Source organism: Salvelinus namaycush, chromosome 1, assembly GCF_016432855.1.
Source record: "Salvelinus namaycush isolate Seneca chromosome 1, SaNama_1.0, whole genome shotgun sequence".
Classification (NCBI taxonomy): Eukaryota; Metazoa; Chordata; class Actinopteri; order Salmoniformes; family Salmonidae; genus Salvelinus; species Salvelinus namaycush.
In genome coordinates this window covers 62,789,348-62,809,700 of record NC_052307.1, presented here as the reverse complement: position 1 = coordinate 62,809,700, position 20,353 = coordinate 62,789,348, and the positions used below count along the sequence as shown (strand labels likewise).

The following is a 20,353-nucleotide window of genomic DNA, read 5'->3' as shown; positions in this document are numbered from 1 at the left end:
ATAAAGAATGAATGAATAAATGAAAGTGTGGCAATGGTACTCAGCCTCTTGGAGAGCCTGCAGGTTCCCTTTATTAAAGTTTCATAACCAATCATTAAAATGCAGGCAAGGAGGTAGAGAACCAGCCCACATCTTTACCAGATCAACCCCCTTTTCACGAGGGAACTAAGTTTTGTATAAATGTATTCATTCATCATGAAATGTGAAGATGATGTGGCTCAGAAATATTCGGCAGGTGGAACTGCTCAATGAACTTCACCTCTAACTTACTCTACTGTAGGGCTAAGCCTGGTCTTACTTCATGGACAAGGTATTTACTTAGCAATCAAAACAGCACATCCCTCTGGTGCCCTAGCTTACTGAGCAGCTCCCATGACTTGTTTGTTGATTGGTCTTTCAGACACTTGTTATTTCTATCAGGGAGAGCAGACCTGTCCACCAATGGTGATGACAGAGCGACAGGGACAGAGCCTCTTTTTTTTTCCTTTAACAGATGGAGGTGCCTGCTCCGCCGTATCCCCTTTGACATGGTGTGGAGGAAATCTATCATGGAGAGTTTTCAAGGGTAGGTAATCCAACCCGAGACCTCATACTGTAACTTTTTTTCCTGTGTAATTTGCAATGCATGTCTTCTCCCCGAGGGCTACTAATTCATTAGCAGTCTGCATGACTGACGGAGCATGGAGGTGCGTTGCAGAGTCTACTTAACCCTGTTTTCCTCTGGAGACAGGAGCCATAAAGACATCCAGCACACCACACAGACAGTATAATAACTTTAAGTTGTTTCAAGTCTAGGCAAAAAAAGCCTCTCCTTAGTGAAACACTGCTGTAAACTATAGGATCAAAGAGAGGACTATGGCCGGGGATATAATCTTTACCATTAGAGTGATACAACCCCAAGCTTAGCAATTGATGCTATAGTTTCGATTGGACTCAAATACATGCAAAACAATTCCAAAAGGGTGTTCAAAACCTTGAATTTTTTACAGTGTAATGCAATTTTAAAAGCCTGTCATAGTTATGACTCCACACAATTATCACGTCATACAGAAAATGAAATGATAAAAACGTCATGTTCCTTTTTAAAGCATAGCTAGTAATCTCTCAAAAAGTTGTATTTCTACAGGATGATCAAAACTGAGAGCTGGAAAATTGAATTTAAGGGCCACTGGGCTGTTTCTTGTTTCCTTCTCTGTGGTATTTGTCTTGTCCTCTCAAATGGGACTGCTATATTACAATGAGGACATAGATTCAGGGAGAGGTGCTTGCAGCTGCATACATTGTTGAAGCTGTAATTTGTATTTCCAGACAGTATGGGAAAAAAACAGATACTGAGTTAATGATACATAACACACAAATAATGCAGCTACATTAGGTGAAAAAACGGGCAACATCATCAAAATGCAATATAAGAGACATATGGGTCCGTTAAGACACTAGACAGAGGAAGATTGGAAAAAAGTGTTATGGACAGACAAATTTAAGTTTGAGGTGTTCGGGTCACAAAGAAGAACATTCATGAGACGCAGAAAAAAATGGAAAGATGCTGGAGGACTGCTTGACGCCATCTGTCAAGCATGGTGGAGGCAATGTGAAGTTCTGGGGGTGCTTTGGTGGTGGTAAAGGTGGAGATTTGTACAGGGTAAAAGGGATCTTGAAGAAGGCTATCACTCCATTTTGCAACGCCATGCTATACCCTGTGGACGGTGCTTAATTGGAGACAATTTCGTCCTACAACAGGACAATGACCCAAAGCACAGCTCCAAACTATGCAATAACTAATTACGGAAGCGCAGTCTGCTGGTATTCTGTCTATAATGGAGTGGCCAGCACAGTCACCGGATCTCAACCCCATTGAGCTGTTGTGGGAGCAGCTTGACCGTATGATACGTAAGAAGAGCCCATCAAGCCAATCCAACTTGTGGGAGGTGCTTCAGGAACGTCTGCAAGGCTGTAATTGCTGCAAATGGAGGATTCTCTGACGAAAGCAAAGTTTGAAGGACACAATTATTTTTTCAATTAAAAATCATTATTTATAACCTTGTCAACATATTGACTATATTTCCTATTAATTTTGTAACTCATTTCATGTATGTTTTCATGGTTAACAAGGACATTATTAAGTGGCCCCAAACTTTTGAACGGTAGTGTATATCCCAGCCCTTTCCTTCAGTTTAACTGGACAGCCGTTTGCCTTTCCCTGTTACCACCTTGACACATTCGATAAACACCATGATTCCATCTCAGCAAAGATAAAGCCGAGATGAGGACGGACCTACTCCAGTCAACAAAGAAAGCAACGAAATCATCTGTGTTCACTGATCGCAACCAATTTAGTCGTGTCTGCATTGCTATTGTGATTCTATTGAAATGGTTTGAAAGTAAATGTTTCAAGTTAGTTACGAAATGTTAAGTGAAGGTTCCGTGAGTGTGTTAGTTCTGAAAGCAGATCCTTAAACCCCTGTGCTGATGTGAAGAACGAGGCCTTGACAGGCTCTGTCCAAACTGATGCTATTTGCTTTACTCATGGTCAGCAGTGTCAATTAAACCTACATTTCCCAAAGTAGATTAATGGGAGTATTTGAACAGGGAACAATTAGGTGAGGAAAATGTATTTAAATATGTGTTAGTCATTACCATTAATAAGGAATGAGGGTTAAACTCCCAAATGGTAATATTGGACATATAGGAGTGGATAAGAGTCTCTCATCGGACCACACAGTATGGTATGGGCCAGGGGAAACCTGCAAATTCCCAGCACCTCAAATCCATGCCCCTCAAATTCTTATTGGTATGGTCCTATTTTGTGGCTTTGACAAGATGGCTGTCCTAGCTACGAAATATACAGTACCTGCCAGATTCATAATACCTGAGGGGCATGCCGCCACAAGGATGGGCCGTGGGTGTCCGGATTTGGGATCACCGTTCCGGACCCGTCGTCTGGTCGTCGTCCAGACTGGAAGATCTGGGTAGTAACTTAGGCAGATGTTAACAATGCACACACACTCATGAAATATATATAATTACATTAATTCCCCAATGAGCGGCGTTGTGGCACTAAGTGATGGTTGTATGGGGACTTTGTTTATGGCTCTATCACTTCCTAAGTGTCAAAGGAACTGAACCAAAAAGGAATGAAAGCATAAACAAAAGATATACAAAATATAGTTCTCACACAAAAATCATCTAATTGGACTGTATTCTATATACGTCCAATGTTCTGTCAAAATGACTATCATGGCATTGTCTCTAATGCCATATCTAGGGTTTTCCTACTTGGTGTGTTGCTTAGGCACTATCCTAAGTTGATAACTATATGATAAGTCTACAGCTGTAAGGCACTAGTTTTGGGCAGTCTACAGGGATGACCGGATGACCGGAAGACAGTGTGGTCAGTGGAGAAGGCACTGTAGCCTGTGAACATACCTGGTTGGTTTTCCAATCCATCAATGGGAGTAACCGATCCATCAAGTCTGCTCCAAGTAGCAGGGGTACCGTTTCGACGCTGGTAACATACACAGGGTGAAAGAGCGATACGTCCTTGAAGTGTAGTTTCAGCATGACTCTCAATGTGAGAGGTGAGGTAGTCTGAGTGATCCCTCGAAGTGTAGTGTCGCATCGTTCCACTTTTAACCAAAGCCCTTTTGAGATCATCAAACAATGTTTGAGAGATGAGTGATATTGTCGCACCCGAATCAATTAGCGCATGACAAGTTAAGCAGTCCTCCAGGACTGTTTCCAGGTATGGCCGTTTAGATTTGTGTTTAATGGACATATTCCCCACAAAGTGGAGTGGTTGTTCGCAACGACGTGATGTGCCATTTCTGTTCAAGGTGGAAGCAGATTGACTTTTCCGATTTTGAGTTGGCTTGGCTTTAACTAAGCGTTTGACCTTTTTCTTCGCAACCTTTGTATCAGAGTCTATAGACGAAGCCCGGGGGCTTGTTTCTTGATCAAGCGGGCCCTGGATAGGGTCTTGAATGAGAGCGGGAGAAATTTGAACTTTAACGTCCTTGCTATGGGTGTTAATTCCTGCGGACCTGGTGTCTGGTAATTCCCCATCTAGTCCTTGTGACTTATCTTTTACCCTTTTCTCAAATTGTTCTCGCTTTAGATCTTCCCGTAGTGGAACTTCTTGAGAACATTGGTCTACGTTTTGATCGTCCTTCAACTCTTTGTTACCCTTGTGCTCTGACACTTTTTGTGGGTTGGGTGCAGGAACGTAGCGAACAGGTCGATTGTAGCGGTAGTCATGTTGATGGCGATGTACTTTACAGTTATTTCGACCGCGGAGTTTATTGGAATAATGGTTTCGTGGTAGAAACTGTTGTTGTGCGTCATCTCTCAACGCTCCAATACCTGATAATGCACCCTCTAACTGGAGTGAGTGCTCTTGGTCAAACTTCAAAACCGAGTGGTCAGGGCTCTTAGCGTTGTGAACTTTTGATGCCTCAAAAGCTGTGCTTGCAAGCTCTCTGAGTTGTAAGATAGGCAAGCCAACGTGGGCGGCAGGGCCCAAGTAGGTAATGAAGGTGGGATACATGTTCGACAGGAACATTTGTTTAAATGGTAACAGGTCTTCCATTCCTGTTTCAGTGAGTAGGCCAAAGTAAGCTGAACGAAGCCTATGATAGTAAGCTTGTGGGTGTTCGTTCCGATGTTGTTTGACGGTGTTAGCCAGTGAGCTATCGTGTTTGCGAGTCGCAGAACCACTGAATTCTAATTTCAAAGCTGTGGCAAGTTTAGCGTAGTCATTTAGCACTTGTTGCTGTTGTAGACGAATTAACCTTGTCACGTGTCTATTCGACGTTCGCTTCAACAGGTAAACCCTGTCAGAACCCGTAACGTTCGGGTAGCCATCCAACGCGTCCTCTATGTCAGCTAGGAACGTCTCAATATCGTTTGGCTGACCTGGAACGGGGTCAAAGGTGGGGAAATTCTTGACGAGTTTGTCAAGGTATTACGCGCCAAGCGAGCAGAGAGGGTTGGCTTCATCCTGTGGAGAGATTGGGGCCAAAAGGCCAAGAGGAGAAGCCAAGCCTTGTTGTTGTTGGCCAAGAGGCGCCATATTGCTCAGTGCCGAATGGCCAAGAGGAGAAGACTGAGGGACACATGAGGGAGGCAAGGTCTGAAACCTATCGTCTTTACTCCTGTGAGTACAGGGCTCCGGTTGCTTGGATGGGTAGTCGCGCTGTAGAGCGTGACCATTCTGGATTTCCTCCAGATGGTACCTAAGGGTGGTATTCTGCTGCATTGCGGAGTCCACTTGAGCGCTTAGAGTACTGATTTTGGACACGTGAGTGTCGCACTTGCTCCTTTCGGTCTCAAACTTATCTGTCATGGTTTGCAGATAGAGATCTTGAGTACGGAGCGAGAGATTCAGTGATGAGGTTTCCTCCGCTTGCTTAGAAATTAATATTTCCATCCTCATCACCTGAGTTCTCTCATCATTCATTTGGTCAGCGAGTTCTGCTGATTTGTCATCCAACTTTGTCATTGTGTTCATTAACTGATCGTCTTTGGTCTGCAGCGTTTTGAGGAGAACCGTGTTACTGTGAGTAACATTCAACAAAACAGCATGCATGTTATCAAGTTGAGCGCTCCTGTTTGTAGATAACTCTTCAGATTTATCTAGTTTGGCGTGGACATCATCGTATTTAGTTTTGGCTAAATCGAGTTGTTCCTGTAGCATATGATTTTGTTCCTGTAGAAGACGATTTTGTTGAAGAGCTTGTGCTTGTTCATCGTCATAGGTTTTTGCAATTACATTTAATTGTTCAGTTTTCAAGCGCAGTTCCATAGCTAGCAGAATTTTTTCCTTTTCTGCATTTGTCATTGGTTTCCCGGTCCTCTCCACCTGTCCCTTTATGTCTACCGTTACCTGCTCGTGCTTCAGCTGTGCACTGCGGTATTGGACGGATGCTAATCTCGGGTGGCAAGACATCAGGGCTAGACTGGAGAGAACCTTTACGAGGCCTGCGCCCGACGGTTGATTTTGGAAAGCGTTGTTGTCTGCTGTTTTTCCGCTAATGGCATAATTAGGGTTGGAGATCAATCAATTTATGGGTGGAGGTTCACTAATTAGCGGGTGAGTGGGGACTACCCCCTCTGATAGCTTGCACATTATTAAAAAATTTGAAAGGAAAAAATGTTTTTCCTAATTTTCCAAAGTTTGGTTTTGGAATATGTTGGGAGCTGCAAAGACGATTTTAATCTATTCATGGACGTTAATGAACAATCAGTACTGTGGAAGTTGGACGTGAATGAATTTGTAAAAGCAAATGGAATTAATCAATGATAATGATTAATCATACCTGGATAGGCTATCTGGGAATTAAACTTTAAATTAACCTGGGAAGTTGGTTCATCTAGGTCAGGGGTGTCAAACTCATTTCGCATCGTGGGCCACATACGGCCTAGGGAGATGTCAAGTGGGCCGGACCATTAAAATTATACCATACTCTGCTATAAATAACCAAAATATCATGTCTTTCCTTTGTTTTGGTGTAAAGAAGCACAAGAACATTAGGAAAATATTGAAATTTAATGAACTATCCTTTTACAAAACATTTCATGAAACACCTCATATTTCCTTAGACAAATGTGCAATTTACTTTTATCATTCACAAATATGCATTGCAACTGATCCCACTGATTGTACAAAGGCACAAAACTTTAATTGGTACTGAAAAATATAGTAATGCACTTTAAGATTAAATGAGACTTTTAAAGAAAGGAATTTTTAAACCACTTACACATACGCATATAAAATCTAAATGTAATCCCTGCGTACACCTTACAAACTAAGGAGAGTGATTTTAAATGTGTAATGAAGAAAGTGTTCGCCTGTCCTGTAAATCTGTAAACTTCATACATGAAACATACATACACATACAATACATACTGAAAATTTATGGAGTTGTATGAACAGTAGAATTCCATCACACAACTTTTGTTTTGAAGCTGCTGACTAACATTAAAGTGCACATTTTTTAAATCACCACAGTAAGGATTCATCTTCACAGAGCTGTATTCTTTCAATGCAAACAGTATCTAAGGCAGCATTTTAAAGGTGTTAGTCTAGTCTGGACTTGTATTTGTTCCTGAAACTTGGCATCTTTTGGCCTGTACAAGTGCATCAACACCAGGTGTCATGTCCTGACTAGCTGTCACTTTCAGAATGTCATTTAAGTGCTTGTTTGTGAGCCTTGAACGCATTTTTGTTTTATTGATATTCATCACTGAGAAAATTTGTTCACAAAGGTAGGTTGTCCCAAACATGCACAAAATTTTAGCAGCCAGGGCTGTTAATTTGGGGTACCCTGGTAGTAGATACTGATAAAATCTGTCCAGACCTACAGAGGCAAATTTGCCCTTCAAATCTGCATCACACTGCAAATCAATTATCTCTAGCTGAATTTCGACCGGCAGATCAGAAGCTTTAACTGTGAAAGGTGAGCGAAAAACTGAAAATTCTGTCTCAAGTTCACCAAATACCTGAAAACGTTTCTCAAACTCCCGCAGTAGTCCTGCAATTTTGTCTTTGTACCGTTTCATGTCCGCATCAGGTCTGGTCACACACACATCTCTCAGACAGGGGAAATGAGCAGGGTTGCCATTTGCCAGTTGCATCTCCCACAAAGTCAGCTTCAACTTAAATGCATGTATGTTGTCAGAAAACTGTGTGACAACTTTTTTGCGGCCTTGCAACATTTTGTTCAGATTGTTCAAGTGTTCAGTAATATCAACCAAGAATGCAAGGTCCCGTAGCCATTCCTGAGATTGTAATTCCAACACCGGTTTTCCTTTTTTCTCCATGAACTGTCCGATTTCCTCTCGTAGATCAAAGAAATGCCTCAGCACAGCGCCTCGGCTTAACCATCTCACTTCAGTGTGGTATGGCAGGCTGTGGGTAATGTTGCTGTCGCTGAGAAGTTTGTCAAACTGATGATGGTTCAGACCTCTGGACCGGATGAAATTTACAGTGCGAACAACCACCTCCATGACGTGGTCCATTTTCAGCGACTTGCAACACAATGCCTCCTGGTGCAAAATACAGTGAAATGTCCAGAAACGATCTCCTCCATTAAGGGCTTGTACTTTGTCTTTGAACTTTGTCGCGACACCTGCTTTCTTTCCGACCATGGATGGCGCGCCGTCTGTAGCCAGGCTGACAGCGCGGGACCAGTCCACTCCAACTCTGTCCAATGCAGCAACGACAGAGCCGAAAATGTCCTCGGCTGTTGTGGTGTCCATCATTGGCACCAACTCAAGAAACTCTTCAGTAACAGTCAATGTCTCATCAACTCCTCGAATAAATATGGCCAGTTGGGCCACGTCTGTGATGTCAGTGCTCTCGTCAATTGCCACGGAAAATGCAATAAATGACTTGACTCTCTGTTTCAATTGACTGTCTAAATCTGCCGATAGTTCCGAAATCCTCTCTGCTATAGTATTCCTCGTCAGGCTAATATTGGCAAAAGCTTGTCGCTTCTCGGGACATACAAGTTCAGCCGCCTTCATCATGCATCGTTTAACAAAGTCACCGTCGGAATACGGCTTCGATGCTAATGCTATTTCGCTAGCAATTAGGTAGCTGGCTTTTACCGCTGCTTCACTGACTTCTCGGCTCTGGATGAAAGTTGACTGCTGTTTCCTCAGACCCGCCAGCAATTCGTTAATCTTATCTCTTCTCAGTTGTCCTTGCAAGCCGTCATATTTTTCGCTGTGATGAGTCTCGTAGTGGCGTCGAATATTATATTCCTTCAATACCGAAACTTGTTGCAAACACACCAAGCACGAAGGTTTTCCGTGCATCTCTGTAAATAAATAGGACGTGGTCCATTTTTCTTTGAAAATTCTACACTCCTTATCTACTTTTCTCCGTTTGGATAACGACATTTTGGCTAATGAGGGTGTAGCGGAGAGGTAGAGACCAAGGTATTAACAACGTCGTAACAAGCAGCAGATGGCGCATTGATACCGTCTGCTGTTTTCAGTCTGTCTCAGTGATGCGGCTTGTCTTCTACTCTGATGGAAAGAGTGCGCCCCTTAGCGGATAATCCATGAATTGCAGCGAATTAAAAATATTAATTCCATGTCTTTTATGCATTTTTTCCACTTTCAAATTATCCTGCGGGCCTGATCGAACCTCCTTGGGGGCCGGTTCCGGCCCGCGGGCCGTATGTTTGACACCCCTGATCTAGGTTATTATTGCAAAGTTTAAGGTGTCTCATTTAATTGGAAGAACCTAGAAAGGTATGTTCGACAATTTAAATAAATAAATTGAATGAGACGATGATACCCAAGCAATTGAGATTGCTGGATTATCATAAAGTAATGTTAGGTACATTCACCACTATGGTACACTTTCCCCTCAGGCCACAGCCATATGGGATTCCCGCTGGAGGCGGGACTGATTGATTGTGCTTTGCAAAAGCAGATTTTACTGATTGATCAAATTTAATGAATAATCAAACCTGTATAGGCTATCTGGGAATTAAACTTTAAATTAACCTGAGAGCTTTGCTTCATCTAAGTTAATGTGGAAAAAGTTAATCTTGTCTCATTAGATTGTAGAAGCCCAATCAATTTGGATATTATTTAAAAGGTAAATCTGGCCATTTCACTTGTTAGTTAAATTGAATGAGACATCGATATCCAGTCAATTGCGATTGGCTTGATATCTAACGTGATCCACGTTTGGATTTCCCATACTTCTTTTAACCTGTTGAGGACAGAGGGCGCTGTTTTCACTTTGGGGGAAAATCGTGCCCAATTTAAACGGCCTCGTACTCAATTCTTGCTCGTACAATATGCATATTATTATTACTATTGGATAGAAAACACTCTCTAGTTTCTAAAACCGTTTGAATTATATCTGTGAGTAAAACAGAACTCAAGTTGGAGCAAACTTCCTGACAGGAAGTGGAAAATCTGAAATCGATGCTCTGTTCTAGGGCCTGCCTATAAATGGGCTTCATATATATCAGTATACATGCACTTCATACGTCTTCCACTAGATGTCGACAGGCAGTGAGAGAAGAAATGGAGTGTATAACTTGATCTGGGGTCGAATAAAAGCTCTCGGCATGACGTGTCACCAGTTTCCTGTTTTCCGGAGAGCGCGTGAAGGGACCTGGTTTTGCCTTCTGAAAAGCTGCCGTTATAGACGACTAATATCTCCGGCTTTGATTTTATTTGATACATGTGACAATATCATCGTAAAGTATGTTTTTTCAATATAGTTTTATTAGATTATTGAAATTTATTCGGGACGTTAGGCGCTACTTTGCTAGCTTTCCGTGCTAATTGACTGGAGAAGAGGACATTCTAAATCCAAACAACGATTGTTCTGGACAAAGGACCCCTTGTACAACATTCTGATGAAAGATCATCAAAAGTAGGACCCATTTTATGATGCTATTTCATATATCTGTCGAACATGTGAAATAGTCGTTTGCGCCCAGATTTTGGGTACTCTCTCGCTATAACTAAGCTGTATGTCGTAATGAAGTTATTTTTAGAATTCTAACACGGCGATTGCATTAAGAACTAGTGTATCTATCATTTCCTATACAACATGTATTTTCTAGTAACGTTTATGAATAGTTATTTGGTCAGAATAGTTGAGTGTCGTAAAAATATCCGCACATTCTGGGAAAAAGATGCTACGTTAGCACAATGTATAACCACTGATTTCAGCTCTAAATATGCACATTTTCGAACAAAACATAAGTGTATGTATAACCTGATGTTATAGGACTGTCATCTGATGAAGGTTTATGAAGGTTAGTGAAAATTAATATCTTTTGCTGGTTTATTCCCTATCGCTAACGTGCCTATTGCTATCGCTAACGTGCCTTGATGAATGAATGCGGTAGTGTGGTAGGCTATTGTAGTAAGCTAATATAATGCTATATTGTGTTTTCGCTGTAAAACACTTAAAAAATCGGAAATATTGGCTGGATTCACAAGATGTTTGTCTTTAATTTGCTGTACACCATCGATTTTTCAGAAATGTTTTATGATGAGTATTTAGGTATTTGACGTTGGTGTCTGTAATTACTCTGGCTGCTTCGGTTCTATTTCTGACGGTAGCTGTGATGGTAGCTGCAATGTAAAACTGATTTATACCTCAAATATGCAAATTTTTCGAACAAAACATAGATTTATTGTATAACATGTTATAAGACTGTCATCTGATGAAGTTGTTTCTTGGTTAGTTTGGTTGGTTCTTGGTTAGTTAGGTTGGCTTTGTGCATGCTACCTGTGCTGTGAAAAATGTCTGTCCTTTTTTGTATTTGGTGGTGAGCTAACATAAATATATGTGGTGTTTTCGCTGTAAAACATTTTAAAAATCGGACATGTTGACTGGATTCACAAGATGTGTATCTTTCATTTGCTGTATTGGACTTGTTAATGTGTGAAAGTTAAATATTTCTAAAAAATATATTTTGAATTTCGCGCTCTGCCTTTTCAGTGGAATGTGGGAGGAGTTCCGCTAGCGGAATGCCGGTGATGCAGAATGTTGAAATCAAACGGAAGTACAAAGGGCGGGACTTCCGTTGCGCAAGGCGGAGAAATTTAAACGGGACACAGGAAATAATGTTTCCATTTTGTTAGCTTAGCATCCCGTGCAAGCTAATCCTACGTTGTTCAGAAATGTCACTTCCAAGCACAAAATAGGGTCCTCTCACCATGGAAAGGGTGGGTTTACTAGTGACGTCTCACATTAACCCATTCGGCATAGCGTTATGTTGACCGGAGCGACACGGTACATAAATACAGATATGCCTGTGGTCTGCCCACACTTGCTTAGTGCGGTAGGCGGACAGAATACTTTGGCTCGGTCACCGAACAGATATCTTCTAATTTCTAACCTTACTGGCTCTATGCCCTTGCTCTTTAATATTGACCAACAGAAATAGTACCGTTTGGCCTAACGGACTAAATCTGGAATGTTTCACTCATTGCTCTGACGCTAACGACACACGACCGGAGGCGCTCCGTAATAGCTTGTTCCAATGGGAATACACACACAACCAATTTGTATATAAGGCAGTCTGTTTCCTCACAGATTCCTCACAGGGGGCACCAAATATGTTGTGTCTTTGACATTATTCAAACTGAAGACTTATTTATCAAATAACTCTCTGTAATTATTATTACACGATTAAACTGATTAATCATGTAATTGTAATTAACTTGGAAGTCAGGGCACCAAGGAAAATATTCAGATTACAAAGTTATAATTTTCCTAATATAACTTTCAGATATTTTAATATCTGATCAATTAGTCTTCGAATTAATGAATTATTATTTACCTCACGTTAGTCTCATTCCAAACGACGTAAATTGTTGGTTATCTGCACGAACCCAGTCTTCACTATGAGTGAATTGTCATACATCAATTGTCTTAAAATCATTGATTTACTAACTAAGTAATTCACAGAAATGCATAACAAACAGTAGATATGGTTACAAGGAAATGATAGGAGATGTGCCCTAGTGGGCTAAACCGGCATGGCGGCTTGTTAGACAAAAGGGGAGTGGGGGTCAGCTGAGAAGTCACTACAGAGTTGATAATTATAACAATTGAAATGCTAATTCTTTGCACATTAACGCTTACTCATTCGGGAACAATTGCAATCAATATATATATTTACGCTCAGTGTGTCGTCGGGATCTCTGTTGAAAAGTTTGTTTCTGTTGGAGAGTTTGTCCGCTCTCTCTCTCTGTTGTGGTTAGAATGGATAGTTCAGAGTGACATTCATTCATGTCGTTATAGGGTAGATGTTTCGGCGGTTGTCGGTCTTCGCGTTCACTGATACTGAATTCCTAGCGGCAGACTAGTAATTAATATCAAAGACTTGTTCTTATTCTGTCGGTATCAATAGTCTAAGAGTTTAACCACGTGGTATGGTTAAAAGATTCAGCCATCTACTCAAACCTTAGCTTATACTCAGGTTTATGGTCTTCTCTCAAACCTTGGCCCTCTCGTTATCGAGGTAAGCTGGTCTGATGATAGAAAACCCGGGTGGGGGTTTTATTCGGAAGAGCAGAAAAGGGCCTGTCCCAGGACGCCAGACCATAACTGTGCTCAATGGCGGTCCTCTGATTTAGTTAAACTCCAAAGGGAATTGGAGTTTCCTTCATTAAACAGTCCAAAATCACATTACACAATTTCACAAACAGTATCATCCTCACTCATTCATCATACAACAATTAGATTCTCCAGAACATAAATGTTGTTCAGACCTCAAGTCCTGTGAGGTGGAATAAATTCCTTTGTTCTCTCTATGAAAACTCACTCTCTCTCTGTGGCCATGAGGAGATAATCTCCTCCAGGAATTTATGACCTCTCAGGAGACAGAGAGAGGGGGATGGTGCTCGCTGTACCCAAAGAGGGCAACGTCATGACAATATTGTATCTGACATTTGTTGAGGCAAATGTTTGAGACTTTGAAATGTTATTTTTATGATGGATTCTTAAATTAATGTATTCCCATTTTGAATACACACACACACACACACACACACACACACACACACACACACACACACACACACACACACACACACACACACACACACACACACACACACACACACACACACACACACACACACACACACACACACACACGTGTCCGTTGATGGCTGATTGAACATTACAGAGTCCCCTGTCAGCTCTGGGCTTGGAGTTGAAAGTGAGGCACAGTTACAGTGTGGTTTATCCCATGTTCTTAGGAAAGATCAAAAACGGAATCACTATAATGCGCAACGCCACAACTTTTAATCTCCGGGCTCGGGAATGCTGCCAAGGGCGATAATGAGGTACTATTAAGCGCCTCTACCTGCAGAGAAGTACTGTGTCCTCACTGCTTACAGGAAGTTAGATTTCAACAACCACTGATGAAATCTCTTTGCAAATCAACAGGTTAAAATGCAACCAAACAAACTCAAAACGATTCATCTCCCAACTGAACTCACAGAACCAAACAGTAGTAAACAACTTGAGCATCTGATATTTTATTTACCTGATGTCATCCCCTGTGGTTGTCAGAACTAACTGCGGCAGTGTCAGGCCATTTAAAATGCATATAAAGCAGCCTCTTGAATATTTATTCCAGTATATATAGTCCCTTTATGGAAGTTATTATATTTTCAGTGATGGGATAATGACAGAGCTCATTTGCACCTCATTAATGTAATTTTATTGGTAAATGTTGAAACAGCCTCCCTCACCAATTTGTCTGTGGAGAGCAAAACTTATTGAAAAATAATGAAGGTCTCTGCGGCAAACAGAAGGGATTTCTGGAAGAGATAGAGGAAACCAAATGGTTGGATATCATCATGCTTTGAATGTTGAAAAGGAGCTGTCTGCTTTGTGATTGAAATAGATAAAGACGAAAGTAAAACTTTCATCACTGTCTAGTCTACAGACTTTTCTAACTATATTTTATGAATAACTGCTGGTGAATTACAATAACTCCCATTGCCGTTGTTAAAACCATACGCTGCATAAAAAAGTTACCCAATAACTAGACCCACTTTACATTGAGTTGTACTGGTACCATGTTACAAAGAAATTGCATTTACTAACTAATATGAAACAGAGTTCGGCCTCTGTACTACCATTACAATTCACTTACTGTTTCAAATCTGCAGTTAGAAAGTATATCAGAGTCATTACATCCTGGTTGTCAAAGTACTAACTGAACTGCACAAAGGCCACTGGAGGTAAAGTGTGAACTCAATAGCATTGAAAAGGATTCCATCAATAGTTCTTGCCAATATGACCCCTCCATTAACAAGTGATGATTTCTCAGCAGATAACTTAAATTCCTTGAATAAACCCAGCTATATTGTCAAATCTGTTCATCTTCAGAAGGGCACATTTAAAGCACAATGGTCCAGATTAGAGGTCGACCGATTAATCGGATTGGCCGATTATTTTGGTCATTTTGGACGCCGATTTAGCGGATTTATTATTATTATTATATATATTTTTTTTTACACCTTTATTTAACTAGGCAAGTCAGTTAAGAACACATTCTTAATTTCAATGACGGCCTAGGAACGGTGGGTTAACTGCCTTGTTCAGGGGCAGAACGACAGATTTTTACCTTGTCAGCTCAGGGATTCAATCTTGCAACCTTACGGTTAACTCGTCCAACGCTCTAACCACCTGCCTCACAAGGAGCCCGCCTGTTACGCGAATGCAGTAAGAAGCCAAAGTAAGTTGCTAGCTAGCATTAAACTTATCTTATAAAAAACAATCAATCAATCAATCATAATCACTAGTTATAACTACACATGGTTGATGATATTACAAGTTTATCTAGCGTGTCCTGCATTGCATATAATCGATGCAGTGTGCATTCGCGAAAAAGGACTGTCGCTGCTCCAACGTGTACCTAACCATAAACATCAATGCCTTTCTTAAAATCAATACACAGAAGTATATATTTTTAAACCTGCATATTTAGCTAAAAGAAATCCAGGTTAGCAGGCAATATTAACCAGGTGAAATTGTGTCACTTCTCTTGCGTTCATTGCACGCAGAGTCAGGGTATATGCAACAGTTTGGGCTGCCTGGCTCATTGCGAACTAATTTGCCAGAATTTTACGTAATTATGACATAACATTGAAGGTTGTGCAATGTAACAGGAATATTTAGACTGATGCATGCCACTCGTTAGATAAAATACTGAACGGTTCCGTATTTCACTGAAAGAATAAATGTTTTGTTTTCGAGATGATAGTTTCCGGATTCTACCATATTAATGACCTAAGGCTCGTATTTCTGTGTGTTTTATGTTATAATTAAGTCTATGATTTGATAGAGCAGTCTGACTGAGCGATGGTGGGCACCAGCAGGCTCGTAAGCATTCATTCAAACAGCACTTTCGTGCGTTTTGCCAGCAGCTCTGCTGTTTATGAATTCAAGCCTATCAACTCCTGAGATTAGGCTGGTGTAACCGATGTGAAATGGCTAGCTAGTTAGCGGGGTGCATGCTAATAGCGTTTCAAACTTCACTCACTCTGAGACTTGGAGTAGTTGTTCCCCTTGCTCTGCATGGATAACGCTGCTTCGAGGGTGGCTGTTGTCGATGTGTTCCTGGTTCGAGCACAGGTAGCGGCGAGGAGAGGGATGGAAGCTATACTGTTACACTGGCAATACTAAAGTGCCTATAAGAACATCCAATAGTCAAAGGTATATGAAATACAAATCGTATAGAGAGAAATAGTCCTATAATTCCTATAGTAACTACAACCTAAAACTTCTTACCTGGGAATATTGAAGACTCATGTTAAAAGGAACCACCAGCTTTCATATGTTCTCATGTTCTGAGCAAGGAACTTAAACGTTAGCTTTCTTACATGGCACATATTGCACTTTTACTTTCTTCTCCAACACTTTGTTTTTGCATTATTTAAACCAAATTGAACATGTTTCATTATTTATTTGAGGCTAAATTGATTTTATTGATGTATTATTAAGTTAAAATAAGTGTTAATTCAGTATTGTTGTAATTGTCATTATTACAAATAAAATAAAAAATCGGCCGATTAATCGGTATCGGCTTTTTTGGTCCTCCAAAAATCGGTATCGGTATCGGCGTTGAAAAATCATAATCGGTCGACCTCTAGTCCAGATACGGCATAGACAGTCAGACAAAAGGAGGCGTCAGTAGAGTGATGTATGACGGATATCATCGGGCTCACCAAGGTTTTAACTTTGGCTCGGTTGCTAGGAGAGGAGATCAGTGTCACCCGTCTCCAGAGTTCCATTCTGAGAATATGACGTTGGAGGTCAGAGAAACAGAGCTGTTATGTACTCATATTTGACCTTCATCTGTCACCTTGTCCTGCTCCACATGTTATTCATGCCATCAAACAGATGGGCTATGTTTATATGACCACTGTAATACATGGCCATTACTGTTCATCATGGTGTTTTTCAGTAGCCAGGCAGTGCCATCAAATGTATTTTTTCCATCAGCAGGCAGGTTTTTGGGTAATGGCAGGCTGCTCTTAGTAATGGTCCATTTTTGGATGGAGCTGACAGACAGAAGTTGTGTTAATGCGTGTGTGTGTGCCTACGTGTGTGAGTGTTTGTGTGTGCGTGTGTGTAATAGGGTTGTCCTTTTTTCTTCTTCTAATGCCTTTTAAATGGAAAGTAATCCAAAAGTAACGGAAAGTAATCCAATTACATTACTGAGTTTAGGTAATCCAAAAGTTACCTTACTGATTACAATTTTGGATAGGTAACTAGTAACTGTAACAGATTACATTTATAAAGTAAAAAAAAAAGATGTTGTATTGTCAGGATAGGTGCAGTGAAATGTGTTGTTTTACAGGGTCACCCATAGTAGTACAGTGCCCCAGGAGCAAATTAGGGTTAAGTACCTTGCTCAAGGGCACATCGACAGATCTTTCACTTTGTCGGCTCGGGTATTCAAACCAGCAATCTTTCGGTTACAGGCCCAACACTCTAACCGCTAGGCTAGGCTACCTGCCGCCCAAAAACCTGCTCAACCCTAGTAACCTAGTAACCTACCTAACCATGCTCTTTACTGTGATATATGACAACATATAATTTAGTGGACATTAGAAATGGTGTCTTAATTGGAATCAACCCTACAATGTCACTTTTATAACAGATTGCAGAAATGTTGAACATGCTGTAAGGAATTGTCTGTGTGGTTAGAATTTGATTCACGAGCCAACAGCCATCAACCAAGAGGCTCTTGTTAATCATTACATGTAGCAGTAGCACAAAGTGCAGCCAATCAGGACATAATCAAAGCATGATAATCATGTCACCTTTTGTTTTATCCTTGTGAGACAATAGCACTGCTTCTTTAATGACTGAGTGAGAGCACACTGTTATTCTGGAGACCATTCAGCATTCCAAATATCTACTGCCATCCAAACATCCATAACCCCCCCCATCTCTTTCTCTCACCTCCAGTTCTTGCCTGAAGCTTGTTCTGGCTTTGCTGCTGTTTATCTAAGTGGGAGCCAGTGCTTGCAGAATAATACCCCAGGATTTTGTTTTTCTGTTGAGCTTGTAACACCTCTGCCGGTTCCAGTGCTGTACTCACATTTAGTTTTACACCAGTGAGAGAGAACTGTTGACTGAGAGGTGGAGTCTCATTGTCCAAAATGACATAATGCAGCATGTAGAATCACTGAGAAGGATAACACAGAGAGTCCAAATAGATCCAGTGGACCAGCTCCTTATGCCGGCTGACATGAATTAATCTGTCTCATATCTTTTTAAAAGACAGTGGGAATAGCTGTGAACATCTCTTGAAACATGATACTGTGTAGTAATATAACTTAATCTAGTAATATAAATGAATTGCAAATTCCTTGTAATTGTTTTTCATGATTTCATGGTTTTCTAATGAAACCTGTTAGTTGTCGATCTGTGCAAGAATAGTCATATGGTATGGTGCAGAAACAATGGAGTGGTTTATTTTATTCCCTACCCTTCCCCACCCAGGTTTCTAGGCTTCTTTCTGGTTAGGCCTACTTCCTAGGTCCACTTATTTCCTGAAGGCGAATGCTGTCCACTTTCCTGTGACACTAAACTTTGGACGCCGGATACAATCGCTGTCCACTCTCCAGTGGTGCTGAACTTCAGACGCCGGATACGATTGCGGTCTACTTTCCCGTGATGCTGATGTTCAGTGGTGCTGAAACTCTGACATTCTGATTCCGTCATTGTCTATATCAGTGGTGCTGAATAATCGCTGTTAGCTTCTTTGTTTACTTTAGCATCTGACCTTTCTCTCTTGCGACCCTATCAGAATGGTTGTAACTTTAAAGCGGATCTCTTTGATTCGAAGAGGAACTCCCTGCCTGTCAGTGTGATAGGAGGAGAGGTGATAGAAGACTGAGCAGAGTGATAGAGAGTAGAGACCAAGTTGTTATCCTGTCAGACTGACAACACTCAGGGGATCCTGGGTAACAATGAAGCTGACAAGACTAGCACAGCAGAAGACTGAGTGGAGTTCAGTGTGGAGGCCTGGAGTGTGTCTTGCCTGTGTGTCTAATACACATCTGTCTGTCAGCATCGGTGTCTTTTATCCTCCATCCCTATATCCCCCTGCTGTAGGCATGAGCACCTGTGTGTAAATCTACCTCACTCTTTCCATCCACGTCTGATCAGCTGGTGGGTGAGAGCACATGTGAGAGCCGAGTCTGTTTGTTCTAAATGAAGGAAAACATTTGAAAAATCTCTTATTCTGTGTACAGTGAAGCACAGCAAAACTTCAATAGTTTCTAGCTAGTCCCAGAGGTTCCACGGAGGTATTTTCTCTTTGAATCAATACACACATCTCTGTGCCAAAACTGGATAATTACCCCCATGCGTTGTATGAGTTCCAAGTTTCAGGTTTCAAGTTGTATTTCTCACATGCTCAAGTACTGTGCAATGCTTAACTTGCAAGCCCTTCCTAGCAGTTTATTATTCAATACCAAAATAGTATAACTAAAAAACATGAGGAATAAAACATATATATATACAGTTGAAGTCGGAAGTTTACATACACCTTAGCCAAATACATTTAAACTCAGTTTTCGCAATTCCTGACATTTAATCCTCGTAAAAATTCCCTGTCTTAGGTCAGTTAGGATCACCACTTTATTTTAAGAATGTGAAATGTCAGAATAATAGCAGAGCAAATTATTTTTTTCAGCTTTTATTTCTTTCATCACATTCCCAGTCGGTCAGAAGTTTACATACACTCAATTAGTATTTGGTAGCATTGCCATTAAATTGTGTAACTTGGGTAAAACATTTCGGGTAGCCTTCCACAAGCTTCCCACAATAAGTTGGGTGAATTTTGGCCCATTCCTCCTGATAGAGCTGGTGTAACTGAGTCAGGTTTGTAGGCCTCCTTGCTCGCACACGCTTTTTCAGTTCTGCCCACAAATGTTCTATAGGATTGAGGTCAGGGCTTTGTGATGGCCATTCCAATACCTTGACTTTGTTGTCCTTAAGCCATTTTGCCACAACTTTGGAAGTATGCTTGGTGTCATTGTCCATTTGGAAGACCCAAGCTTTAACTTCCTGACTGATGTCTTGAGATGTTGCTTCAATATATCCGCATAATTTTCCTCCCTCATGATGTCATCTATTTTGTGAAGTGCACCAGTCCCTCCTGCAGCACAACATGATGCTGCCACCACCGTACTTCACGGTTGGGATGGTGGTCTTCGGCTTTCCCTCCAAACATAATGATGGTCATTATGGCCAAACAGTTCTATTCTTGTTTCATCAGACCAGAGGACACAATCTTTGTCCCCATGTGCAGTTAGTTGCAAACCGTAG

The 20,353-nt window shown here is 41.1% G+C and overlaps 1 pseudogene; it reads right to left on the bottom strand.

Moving 5' to 3' along the window:
• The window catches only part of LOC120052505, a 29,616-nt pseudogene extending 10,874 nt beyond the window's left edge, over positions 1–18,742 (bottom strand).
• Between the last annotated feature and the right edge of the window lie 1,611 nt (positions 18,743–20,353).